Source organism: Nyctereutes procyonoides, unplaced genomic scaffold (genome assembly GCF_905146905.1).
Source record: "Nyctereutes procyonoides isolate TBG_1078 unplaced genomic scaffold, NYPRO_anot_genome, whole genome shotgun sequence".
NCBI classification, from domain to species: Eukaryota; Metazoa; Chordata; class Mammalia; order Carnivora; family Canidae; genus Nyctereutes; species Nyctereutes procyonoides.
In genome coordinates, this window is record NW_026575024.1 from 28,709,646 (window position 1) to 28,723,119 (window position 13,474).

The window sequence follows — 13,474 nt, forward strand, 5'->3', positions numbered from 1 at the left end:
CCAGGTACTACCTGGAAGGGAACAGAAGTAGCCTATTGCAATGAGGGAAGAGTGAGCTCTCCCTCTGGTGTGCAGAGTAACAGTGTTGGTGTGTGTATGAGAGACAGAGAGGAAGGGAGGCCGCAGTAACTCTGGGTGAGCTGCTGTGATCAACAGATCCCGATGCGAAAGCGCTGGTGGATTGTCCCTGTGCTTGCCAAAGCCTCTTGCTGGATGGTGTGCTCCTGGCTGTTCTCTAGGCTCCCCCACTTCCTCCTGCCATCCCCCCACCCCCACCCCCGGCTTCCAGGCAGCTCCCTGCAGTTCAGGTGCTCCATGGGGCTGTTACCTGTGGCTCTGAGCATGTCTTTTTGTTGGCTTACATCAAACACCTGGCTGTCTCCAGCAGGCAGGCTCTGAAGGCTACCGTGTGTGTGTGTGTGTGTGTGTGTGTGTGTGTGTGTGTGTGTGTGTGTGTTCGCCAAGGGGTGAGGTCACCATTCAGGAGTCCTGCATCTTAAAGGGGTTTTGCAAAACCATGGGTCTCCTGGGAGGGCACAGGCGGCAGAGTAATGGCTTTAAAGGAGTTAGGGTGGGGGGACGAATGGGGATCTTGTTTTTTGGCTACTTGAAGCTGTGTGGTAGGCAGAGGGGTCTGCATCACCATCCTTGAGGAGGGAGGTAAAGATGAGCTCAGTACCCACCTCCCGTCCACCCCCCCCTCGTGCCTTTTGCATTTGCCTAGAGACTGGTAACCATCTGATAGCAGTGAGGAAGGGAGAACTGGCAAAGAGTGGGTGGAGGGAGAAGTGGGGGTGGACAGCAGCTTCTCTCTGCCCTGCAGTCTCCCCAGTACCCCAGGAATCCACGTAGGCATCCCCCCCACCCCACCCCACCCCACCCCACTCCACCCTGGTCTTCCCGCGGCATGTTCCATGTTCGTTGGGTCCTGGCTGGGAGGAAGGAAGCACTGATACATTTCATGTCTGCCTGGTGAGTGGCATCTCCGATTTGCTCCTTCCTGCCCGAGCCAGCCATTTACACCCTGCAAAAGTCCCAGTTCCTGCCCCCACGTCCTGCCTGGCCTGGCCGGGAAATGCACAAGTGTCTCTCGCAAGTACTTAATTTTCCTGAAACAGGGAACTGGGCCCACATTAATTTCTAAATGTCTATTCTAGACCCTTCTCCAACCAGGACCTGTGGTTCAGTTTCTGGCAAATGACCGGTGACACTGATTAACAAGTGTTCGGATGGGCAGCCTGCCTTTCCCGGGGCGCTGGCTGGGAACGCCAACACCCTTCTTGTGAGCAAATCACCCCTTTTTGCCTATAAAAACAATCTATAAAATGGTAAAGATTAGGCCGTAAAACTTCCGTTCCAATCCATTCAGCATCAATAGCCTGAAAAAGTGGGAGCAGCAGAGGGGCCTAGATTAACTTTGAGATAAATAAATCCTAGGAGGTAAGAATAAATTTTTTGGCAGAAGGTGCTGGGGCAGGGGTGGGGTGTTGCCATCATAGCGGAGCCTGCCAGCATCCTTTGCTCTGTGTCCTCTGGGCTGCTGGTCACACTCTGGGCCCTGGCATGGGATTCACCTGGGCTGACGGCAGGATGGGGCTTCGGGCCCCTCCCTTGGCTGCTCCCAGCATGGAGTTTATGACAAAGCAGAAGAGAGGAGAGGAGGGCAGGAAGGTAGAAGGAGGCAGTTGTCCAATTTTCCAAGAAAATAGATTTGTTCAAGTGAGAAACTCAAATGTCAGGCTTAGGAAGGCGGCGTTAGGTTGAATGACTACTAGTGTCTCGGGCAGAACTGTCAGCCCGGGAGGTGTCACATGATTACTGGGACTCCACATGATCACTGTTTGCAGGGGGCTGGTCATGTGAATTATCTGGGTTGGGGAAGGCAGGAGAAGAAGTTTCTAAAGATTGCTTATAGCACAAATGCTGCCAAAGGGAAATTCTAAAATGATGCCAGTGAAGTCACCAACCTGTGTTCTTGGAGCCAACGTGAGGCCTGTTTCCTAAAACAACCCCGCTGAGGGAGATTTGGAGCCTGGGAGCTGGGCTTGGGGCTTGGGGACACCCGGGTAGCCCGGCTCTGCAGCAGCCCGCAGCACCTGGCACAGAACATGTGGGCTCCTTGGGTGGCCCCACCGAGCTCATGGTCCCCTGGGTCCCCTACTGGGTGGACCTTGGTGAGCTCCCACTGGCTCCTCACTCTAGCCTGGAGGAGGCCAGGCCACGTTGGGGTTCAGGTGTTGGGGGACAGCTGGGTTCTCCAGTGACCTTCTGACCCTTTGGTAGAGGGGGGACATACTGGTGGCTCCTGTGTACTTTCCTAAATGGTGAAGTTAATCTCACTTCCTCTTTCTTAAGAAGACATAGGGGATGGGGGGCGCTTGGGCCCCAGTGGGCTCAGGCTGTTGGAAGTTTCCTTAAAGCCATGGTGTTCTCCAGGTACTTTCTGGCCATTAATTATTCCTTTACCAATTCCCTGGAGACGCACGGTGTGATTCATTGCTCTATTTGTAGTCATTCAGCATGTACAAAGTCCTGATGTGAACCACATGTTGAGAGAGAAGGGAGGAGAACCCACGTCTCTGAAAGTTAACTGTACCCCAGACTGTGCCGAGTGCCTGTCTGTGTCATCTCCTTAAGCAGCAAGGCAAAGCACGAGTTGGCTGTTACCCCATTTTGCAGATGAGGAAAATTGAGTCCCAGACTGGAGAAGTAACTTGCCTAAGGAGTATGTGGCAGGGCGCCGGGATTCTGAATCCAGTCCTTCTGGCTGGGTAGCCTCTGAGGGAAGAACTTTACTGACTGAATCAGGGTGACTTTAGTCCAGGCTGGAGGGAGCGAGAGGAGCCCCCTCCAGGCCTAGATGGAGGTGCGTGAGGAGTTCCTCTGGGGCAGAAGTCCTTCCCTGAGTCACGGTCGTCTCTCAGAAGGCACACAGAGGATGGAACAGCTCACAGGAGCTATGTGGCTTCCACCAGAGCCCCCCATCTGGGCTGCCGAGCTCTGGAGCCCCCAGAGCTGGAATATTCCTCCTTGCATCTTCCCGATGCCCTTTGCGACAGATGGAGAGGGGGTGTGTGAGAGGAAGGGAGTCTAAAACTGTTGTACGGAGCCCACACACACTCGCTCGCTGCTTCCAATGGCTCCGTGCGACAGGTTATTTTCTTATTTGTAGAGTCTTGGACTGATGGAAGGTTCTTCTCCCCCCCACCCCCCTTTCTAAATGTGCTCAGATTTCTGGCCTGTCAACACAATGCAGATCATGTCACTCCCTGGCTCAAAACTGTTGAGTGGGTCCCAGTTTTCTCCAAAAACACTTGAAAAGAAAAGTGCAGCAGTGTGCCGGGCCTCCTCCCTGACAGGCCTTGGTTCTCAGCCACATGTTTTCCAAAAAGCTGACCTGAGATGCTGCAAGACAGCCAGGCCTCCTCCCCGCGGACCACGGCTTCCCTGGCCGCTCGCGCCCATTGGCACCTGAGGCCTGAGGAGCCCAGAGTCGTAGGATCCCAGCGTGGACCCTGTTTACTCCAAGCATTCCCCAAACATATGAACACGAGGCGTTTGGCTTGTGGAATGCTCATTAGTACGCGGCCTAACCCAGTTTGGTAAACACTTTGGTACAAATCCGGGCCCTCAGCTACACTCTCTCCTCTCCATGCCTTCGCTTACACTATTCCTGCCATCAGAGCTGCCCTTCCCTGTACTTCCTTATCTTTCTATGCCCAAACCTTCAGTTTGTGCTGCCTCATGATCCATGGGAGCTCTTCCTTCTCTGAGCCCTCCCCTCCCCCACCCCCAGGATTTTTATCTGACCCTGATTGAGGCTACTTGTTGCACTCTCCTCTTTTTTTTTTTTAAGATTAATTTATTTATTTACTTATTTATTTATTTATTCATGAGAGACACAGAGAGAGGCAGAGACACAGGCAGAGGGAGAAGCAGGCTCCTCTTGAGGAGCCTGATGCAGGACTCGATCCCAGGACCCCGGATCACACCCTGAGCCAAAGACAAATGCTCAACCACTAAGCCACCCAGGTTTCCCTGCTCTCTCCTTGTTTTATCACCATGTGCATACATGATCAGCCCTTGGCGGCCAGGGGATTCGGGATCTGGAACAAGCAGAGCCTAGTGCTAAGTCCCAGGCTTGAACCTGGAGCCCTGGGTGTGAATCCCTGCTCTACCATGTATTGGGCAATCTACTGCACTCTGTGTCTCGGTTCCCTCATCTGTGACATAGAGATGACATTAGCAACTCTTGTTTCAAGGGTGAAGTCCTTGTACACGCATGTGTAATGCTTGAACCTGTGCCTGGCATATAGTAAGCACTCGGCACGTGCCAGCCAGCCTTGTGGCCACTGTTGTGTTCTGTTCAGATTTCCTCCTCTGCAAAAGTGGGGCTGACTTTTGTCAAGTACCTCGCACAGCTTCTTGCACATAGCGGGCACAACATAACAAAAGCTGTCACGGGAGTGAGTGCAGCTCAGTTTGGGGTTTTTCCCTGTAGCTTTGGGGCCGTAGGAGGAGGGACAACTTGAGCAGAACCCCAGGCTGATGGGATTTAATTGTCCTTTCCCGGGACTGAGGCTATGGGCGCAGGCTGCCTCTAGGTGTCTCTGTCGGGATCCACAGGTTTGGAATCGTGTGTTCCCAGTCCCAGAAAACCAGAGGAAGCCTGGGAGAGCTGTTGGTGCTCTCACTGAGAAGCTTGCTGTGCCCCATTGTGGGAGACAGCACGGGACTGGTGGGCTCGCACAGCAGATCCACTGCAAAGCCCAGGTAGGACACCGAGCGCCCTCTCTTCCAGCCAAGGCTTTTTGAAACTGGGCTGTGCTGGAAGTTTCCATCATTAAAGCCAGAAATCTGACAGGATCCTGAAATCTATGGAAAAATACTAAAGTAATAATAATGGAAACCATTGTTTCCAGCCACTTGCTGGACTCAGCACTTGGCCCGTGTGATCCCGGTGGTGCTCACAGTTAGCCTGGGTGCTGTGCACGGTTATCAGATCCATTTGACCGAAGAGGAGACTGGGCTTAGAGAGGTGGAGTAACCTACCCAAGGTCACACAGTAAGTGGTAGAGTCGGACTGATAACCCAGATCAGCCTTCTGTAGAGCCCAGGCTGCTAAGTAGACATCTCTTAGCCTTGTTTGACAGGTAGGGAAACTGAGGCCCCAGGATGCTGATATCCCGCTCTCTTGGCACTTCTCTCACATTTCTATCAATCACTGAATCGTCCCAGGAGGCAGAGGTGGCGGATGTTCCCAAGATGGGTTTCCGTCCCATGCTGGAGAAGGAAGACTCTATTTTCACAGCTGAAACTGCTTTCCTGTTCACTTGGGTGTTGCTGGGCAGGTCTTCTGATGGAGCCCTCCGCAAGATGGCTTTCCCCTGCCAGGTGTCTGGCCAGACCCCTGGCCAGACCCTCCATCCAGAGGGATGTGGAAGAGCCGAGGTGGAAGTCAGACATGATACGAATCGGCTCTTTGTGTCTGTAGGATTTCCTGGCACATCCATTTGGGGGCGCAGGGTGTGAGATGGCTGCAGATTGGAGCCAGGAGCCAAGGGGATCAGGAGGGAGATGGGGAGCCAGGAGAGCCATGAGCCTCAGCCTGGAGAGCCGGCTGGAGCACTGGGGGCCGCTGCCAGGCCCGTCCCCATTGCCACCATTCTTTAAAGCCGACAGTGTCCCCCAGAAATGGAAGCCCACGGTGGAAAGAAATAGTGCATTTGGTGCTAGGGGTGAGCTGAGCCTCAAATCCATGCTGTCCTTCCCTTCCTTACCTTTTCGTTTTGGAAAATTTAAAACCTAGACAAAAATGAGAAGGAATGGTGGGAGGACCCCTGGCTTCAACTGATCTATCATTCTTATTGTGCCTGCTCCTCACTTTACTGGGGGTGGAGGGGTCGAGGGACATTTTAGAAAACAAATGCTAGACATCAGGTGTCACTTCAGCCGTTCCCACATCTCTCAATGTGCCCTGTTGCCTGACGCTCACTGTGTGCCAAAAAGTGTGGAGTCTTTCACTCACATTTCACAGATAAAGAAACGGAGGCTCCCGAAAGCCAAGTCGGGCTCCTCCCATGGCCATGTAGCCAGTGAGATTTAAAGCCAGATCCCAGCCTCAGTTTACTCTTAACTCCTTTACTATTCTCGTTATGATCATTTGAATTATAAATATTCATTTAACAAATATTTTTGAGCATCTTCTATGTGTCAGGGTGGCTCTAGTTGCTGGGGATACAAGCATGGGTAGACAAAAACACCTGTTCTCATGGAGCTGACGTTCTAGCGAAGAAGCAAAACAGACCCAAGTAAATATTGCATCAGGTGGAAACAGGTGCTATAAAGAAGGTAAAACAGGACAAAGGAATAGAAGGTCGAGTGGGGACAGAGGGAGAGCCTTTCTGAGGAGCGGAGGCCTGAATAACACTAAAGGAGCAGCCATGGGAATATCAGAAGAGCAAGCCACACAGGAGTGGCAAGTGCAAAGGCCCTGAGGCTGGAATAAGTTCCAGGAATAGCAAGGAGTCAGTGAGGCTGGAGTGAAGGGAGATAGACAGTGTGACAGTTGGGAGAGGTCAGGGCCAGACAAAATAGGGTCTGGTTCACTGAGCACCGTGACATTGACCATGTCAGGCCATGTATAGAATCAGTATGCTATGTATCACCTCATTAAATTGTCACCACAGTTCTGTGAGATGGGAACTATTATTATACTTATTGGACAGATGAAGAAATTGAGACCCAGAGAGGTACAGTGACTTGCCCAAGATCACACAGCCTATAAGTACAGAGCTAGGATTTGAGCCTAGGCCCTAAGTGCTTCAGCATCTTCATCACCGCTTTCCTGCTTCCGTTCTTGCCTCCTCCCGTCTCATCACCCAGAGCAGCTGGGTGAATCAAATCCTCTTTGTTCCTGCTCCCAAGTTCCTGGTTCCCACTGCACTTAGAATAATACCAAATTTCTTACCATGATCCATGGGGCTTGGCATTTTCTGGACCACATCTGTCTATTTGACCTCATCTCCTACCACACTCTCCTTCGTCTGGGGGCTTTGGCCACAGCAGCCTTCGTTCCAGTTGTCTTACACACCAGCTTCTTTCCTGCCTTAGGGCCTTTGCACATGCTCTTCTCTCCTATACCTTCCTTGGCTCTTGCTTCCTTCAGGTTTCAACAGTGGTCTCGCCTGGTCAGAGATGCCTTTCCCAGCCACCCCATTCTGAAAGCGACTTCTCCTTGTTATTCTCAGTCATGACAACAAATTTGTTTCTGAGCACTCCCAGCCATTTCTATATTTGTGTCATTCTTTCAGCCTTGTGTCCCCTGCTAAAATGTAAGCTACATGAGAGCAGGGACTGTGTCTGTCTTATTTGCTGCTGGGCCTCTTGAGGCCTTTGCACAGGGGCTGGCAGCAGTAGGCAGGTTAATACATACAGCTGAATGAAGGAACAGGTGGGTGCTATGATCCCCATTTTCAGGAGAGGGCTCAGAGCCTTCAGGGCACACAGGCAGCAACCCTAGTCTGAAAGCAGAGTCGTGCCCTGACGACTACACAGTCTCACTTCTGTGGCTGGGCCATGCCCACTGCACAAATCCCCACCCATCTTGCTGTCATAGGGATCCCCAAAGCATCAAGAAGCACACAAATATCAGGGTCAGCCTGGGTGGAGGGAGGTAGCCAAGAGACCCCACATTTGTACTTAAAATTCTGGCTACACAAAACTGCTTGCCCCGGTGTAGACACTGTGATGAATGAGCTGGCAACCCATGAAACGTGATGCCATTAGTGCTCCAGTCTCTCAGCAGGGTTTGGTGTGGAGGGCCCAGCCTGAGGTCTGTCGCTCCCAAAGAGCCATTCATTGTGTGAGGCCATCCAGTTCAGCAGGTGAAGATGCAGGTGGAGTCAGATGCTCGGCAGCCCCACGACCTTGGCCAAGGGACTGTACCTCCCTGAGCTTCAGTCTTGTCCTCTGTGAAATGGGAGCAGTAACGGCCCCGACTTGCTGGGTCCCCGTGGAGGTTTGGCGAGGCTGGTCGTGCTCCTGGTAATGGTGATGTGTGATGCTTTCCCATCATGGTTACTATCGCTGTTCTTATTGCATGGTCATCTTTTCCTGGTTTGGGGCTGGAGAGAACAGGTGGGACCTCCATTCCATCATTCACTGGCGGGAAGACCTGAAACCCACACGCTGCCCCTCTCAGCCTCAATTTCTCCTTCTGTGATGTGGAGGCAACCTTGGTTGCCCTCCTGTGAGCTCCTGCCATCTCTGATGCTCCAACCCAGATGCCTGTCTCACTCACCTTTGTCTTTATGAGACCCCAGGCCCCCTCTCTAGCAGGGGAGGCAGTGGAGTGAGTGCTTGCTCTGGGGCCCATTGCTGAGTTCGAATTTGACATGTGCCACTTACTCTGTAAGCATGTGCTCTGGAGCAAGTGCCTTTCCCTGTTTTGAGGCTCAGTTTCTCCATCTGCAAAATGGAACCTGGAACCACTGTTTCCTCTCACACGGGGAACTGTTGAGGGTTAAGGGAATTAAGAGCTGTGGAAAGTGCTTTGTGAGCTGCAAGGAGCGCTATAAAAGGCATCAGTGGATAGTGTCAGCTTGGGGAAAAAGCTCATCCAGAGACTGTCTGCTGTCGGCAGCAGAGTGTGCTGAAGCCTTGGCAAATGCCATTTAATAAATGCGTGTCGCTTTTAAGGGGGCCTTTATCTCGGCTGGGAAAATGTGTGCGATCCTTGGCAGCGTGAGAATCCAGAAGCCTGAGCTGGAGGGGACTCCATCATCACAGGGAGAAACGATCGCGCACCAGCTCTGGGAGCAGATTTCTCTTTGAGTCCTGCCTCTGCCCCTTCTCTGCCTCTCAGGGTTACAGCTGCCTCACCTGGATGGGGGTTGGTGACAACAGCACTCCTCTCTCTGGGCTGCTCAGGACAGTTACGTGGGGGCTCCCTGTTATGTGACCTCATGCATATGTGGTACCCGTGGGAGCATAGCTGGGCAGCACTGGGGCCTGTCCTAGAGGAACCATGTGGCATGTGGTAGGGAGGATGCATGCATTCTCAGCCTTTCCAGGCCCCACCTTTGAGCCTCAGTTTCTCCATCTGCAAAATGGGAAGGTGAGAAGAAGGTCCTTAAGTCACTGAGGCACCAAGCACAGTGGATGGTGTAGCTGTCCCCTGTATGTTCTCCCTGCCTGAGAGGTCCTCCTGGGCCTGGTAGATACAAAGGACACATATTGAGAGTTCTTTCCCTGCTGCTTGGAGGGAAAGAGAAGGCCACACTGCAGGCATTGCTTCATCACCTCCATGTCCCTTCACCACCGAGCAAACACTCACAAGGGCCTTTGGTCCTCCCCGCCTCCAGGCCTCCTAGCCAGCAGATGCAGCAGTGAGCAATCTCATGCCTGTGTTGGGACAGAGCAGGTTCTGCATTGGAGAGAATCCTTAGCTTCTCAGTCTTAAAACCATGGTCATCCTCTCCTTTGTCCTTAAATGTCTGCAGCACAGTAACAGCTGCCCGGCATTACATGCTTCCTCTCTACCAGGCACAGTACTAGGCTCTTCACATGCATCAGCCTGTTTCATTCTAGCATGATCCTAGGGTTATTATCATCCCCATTCTACAGATGGGAAACCACAAGTCTAGAGGGGTCAAGACCTTTCCTGGGGTCTCAGAAGTGGCCGAGTTAGAATCTAAATCTGAACATACATTCAGCGAATACCAGGTATTGGCATAAACCTGGAGCATATTGTGGGGAACAAAACTAAGTGTCTGCTCTCAAAGGGCTCATAAGTAAGTCTAGGGTAGGGAGGTGGTGCTAATGAAATTGGCAAATACCTAGGTAATATGTTGGGTGGTGGGTGATACGTAGGAAAATAAAACAGAGCAAGGGACACAAAGGGGATAGTGTTTTATACAGAGTGGCTGGGATCCCTGGGCGGCACAGTGGTTTGGCGCCTGCCTTTGGCCCAGGGCACGATCCTGGAGGCCCGGGATTGAGTCCCGCGTCAGTCTCCTAGTGAATGGAGCCTGCTTCTCCCTCTGCCTGTGTCTCTGCCTCTCTCTCTCTCTCTCTCTCTCTCTCTCTGTGTGTGTGTGTGTGTGTGTGTGACTATCATAAATAATAAATAAAAGAAAAAAAATTTATACAGTGTGGCTAGGGGCGGCCTTTCAGGTGGACCTGAAGGAGGTAAAGGAGCCAGAGTGTAGGTATCTAAGGGATGAGAGTACCAGGCAGAGTCAGCAGCAGGTGCAAAGGGCCTGAGGTGAATCCATTCAGCATCTCGCACAATTGAGAGCAAGCTACGGTAGGGCCCTGGCAGCCACCAGAAAGATTCTGAGTCTCCCTTCTAGTGCAGTGAAGGCTGCAGGAGGGTTTTCAGCAAAGAAAGAGGTTATCTGGCTTAGATTTTAGAGGCTCCTCTAGCTACAAGGAGAGTGTGTATTGTAGAGAAAAGGAGGGGAAGGCACAAAAGGCCAATCTGGAATCTGAGACAAGGATCCAGGTAAGGGACAGTGGTGTGGTCAGGTGGCTAGAAGAGATCAGAGTCTGGCCAAATCCTAGCAGTGGAGCTGGCAAGATCTGCTCATAGATGGGTTGTGCGACGTGATGGGGCGGGAGACCATCCTCTGTCCAGTTCTTTGAGCCACTAACCTCCGACCCTAGGGAGAGAGCCATTGGTACCTCCTTGTTTACAGATTGCAGAGAGCGGAGGCTCAGAGAAGAGGGACTTTGCCAAGTACCCCCGCTGGGGATGAGACATACGGGTCTTCTGGCCCCAGAGCCCTGATTCTAGACTGCTGGCCCTGCAGGGGTTCTCCTGCTGTGTGGAGGGGGTGCCAGGGTCTGTGCACTCCCTGCAAGGATATGGTACAGTGCCCAGTTCCCAGAATTGCCTGGAGTCGGGGTGGAGGAGAAAGTACCCTCGTCTTATGGACAAGACCCTGTGCATCCCCATTTGTGCTGGCTCCAGTGCAGCTGGGGTTGTGCCTACTGCAGCACGACAGGTCTGTCCACGGCACCAGACCACTGCTGGTGATAGCCTACTGTGCGGATGGCACCTGAAGCCCATCCCCAGCTAGCCCCATGCACCTGAAGCCCAGTTTCTGGCTAGCCCCAAGCACCTGAAGCCCATCCCAGCAAGCCCCATGCACCTGAAGCCCATCCCCGGCTAGCCCCATGCACCTGAAGCCCATCCCCGCCTAGCCCCATGCACCTGAAGCCTGGTCCCTGGCAAGCCTCATGCACCTGAAGCCCGGTCCCCGGCTAGCCCCATGCACCTGAAGCCCAGTCTCCAGCTAGCCCCATGCACCTGAAGCCCATCCCCACCTAGTGCCATGCACCTGAAGCCCAGTCCCTGGCTAGCCCCATGCACCTGAAGCCTGGTCCCTGGCAAGCCTCATGCACCTGAAGCCCGGTCCCCGGCTAGCCCCATGCACCTGAAGCCCATCCCCGCCTAGCCCCATGCACCTGAAGCCCGGTCCCTGGCTAGCCCCATGCACCTGAAGCCCAGTCCCGGGCTATCCCCATCCTAGCTGACTCAAGGCCGGCGAACATGTCCTAAGGACTCTGCCCTGGTCCCTGGATTGACAGAGCTCTTCCTCTCCTCTGCACCTTTGGTCCTATGGGTCCCCTTTCCTGGAATGCTTTCTCATCTCCCCAGCCTCTGTCAGCCTTCACCACCCCACTCAGGGGCCACCAACCTCCAGTAGGTCTCCCCACATCCCACCCCTTTCCCGAGACCCTATCTCAAGCCCCTCTTCATTCATTTATTTCTGTACAGGTGGTCATTGCCTATGTCTGGGACTCTGCCCCACAAGGGCCGGGACCCATTGCCCTCCGCTTTGTGTCTTGTAGCATCTAGGACTGGGCCTGGCATGGGAGTGGGGTTCAGGAGGACACAATGAGCCAGGCCACCTTCAGAGAAAGTCAGTGCCTTGCTGTGGCTGTCGGAGGCCTGGCAAACTTGCATCCAGCCCTGAGCCCCGCCTCTGGGAAACCGCAGGATCCATAAGCCATCCACCAGGCAGCCCTGCATGGATCAGTCCCAGGGACTGTCTGCTACCTGCCCTGGGCCATGGGTTCCAGACTTTGGGCCTGGCCTCTTCACCACATGAGCACGTAGTAAGCATAAGCAGGTGCCTGAGACCAGCTACCATGCCAGGCCTTGCCCACCAGCAGCTGATGGCAAACCTGAGGGAAGTGGCTCTTCCCCACCCCCCCCCACCACCCTTATGTGTGGAAACCCATGCATGTTGGACACCTTCGCAGCTGGGCACGTGGACACACAGATGTTATGCCAACAGTGGTCCCCACACACGCTGTTGTCCCTGCCCACAACACTCTGCCAGTGCACACACACACATTCACACTCGTGTGTACACCACTCCCATCGCACTCAGGCTCCCCACACACACACTCTCTCTACACATGCCTACACATGCACGTACACATCCCACTCCTATGCTCCCCTGCCCGCACACACATTCACAGGCAGCCCTGTGCTCATACCCCTCCCAGACATCTGCTCACACCCTTGGGCACGGACACACCCTCTCATGCCACTGACATGCTCACACTACCAGGCCGCCCACGATTCAGATACTCTCCCGCACAAAGCTCATACCCCCTTGTGCCACTGTTCACTGGGGGCCATTCGTGCACACTCTTGAGCAGCCCTGTTGTACTCACCTGCACACCTGCATCATCTCCTGCACATACTCACAGGTGCACACGCCCCTTTTGCCCAGCACATGTGTGCACATATGTGCACACTCCTGCATCTGCATCTGCACACTCCTCCACACTCCTGCATTAAAAGCGCTCTCACCCACAACCCTAAATCTTAACCCAGAAGGGGCCAAAGGCAGCCCCTGACAAGGTGTGGGGGGGGGGATCATAAACCAGCAGCTACCCGCACGAGAACAGCCAGGAATGGTCATGGACAGGGAAGGGGCCACTGAACTACTCCTGCTGTGGGAGCCAGGGGTTCTCTGCACCTGACCAGGGTCCTGAGCCAGAGCTCTGGCCATGGCCTCCAGGCCTCTGGGCACCTTGAGTTTGTGGCTATCTGACAGTGGCCTCCAGCCTGTCTTACAACAAATACAGGGAGCCATCATTACCCACTGTGCTGACTTCTCCTGTTAGAAAACTTACTCCCAGGTTTTATTTCATTAAACTTTTTTCCAAAAGAAGTAAATATTCACTGAAAAAAACAGATTTCAATATATTGTTTTTTCAGTGAATATTGTTTTTCAGTGATATTGTTTTTTCAAGTGAAAAAGACAATGGGCCAACCCTGGCCTCATTTCCCGGACATAATGTACCTCAGCATCATGGTGTTTGTCACTCTAGACCTTTGTCTCTAGATATTCCAGGGACTAGTCATATCTGCAGATGTTTCTTGAGCATCTAATCTGTGCCAGATACTGTGTCAGGAGCTGGGGAAAAACATTAGTGAACACACAGACAA

General features: G+C 53.2%; 1 protein-coding gene across 4 annotated transcripts in view; it reads left to right on the forward strand.

The window, feature by feature from the left end:
- LOC129523286 (tyrosine-protein phosphatase non-receptor type substrate 1-like) overlaps positions 1-13,474 on the forward strand; it is a 42,381-nt gene that overhangs the window by 1,807 nt on the left and 27,100 nt on the right. The window lies entirely within an intron of this gene.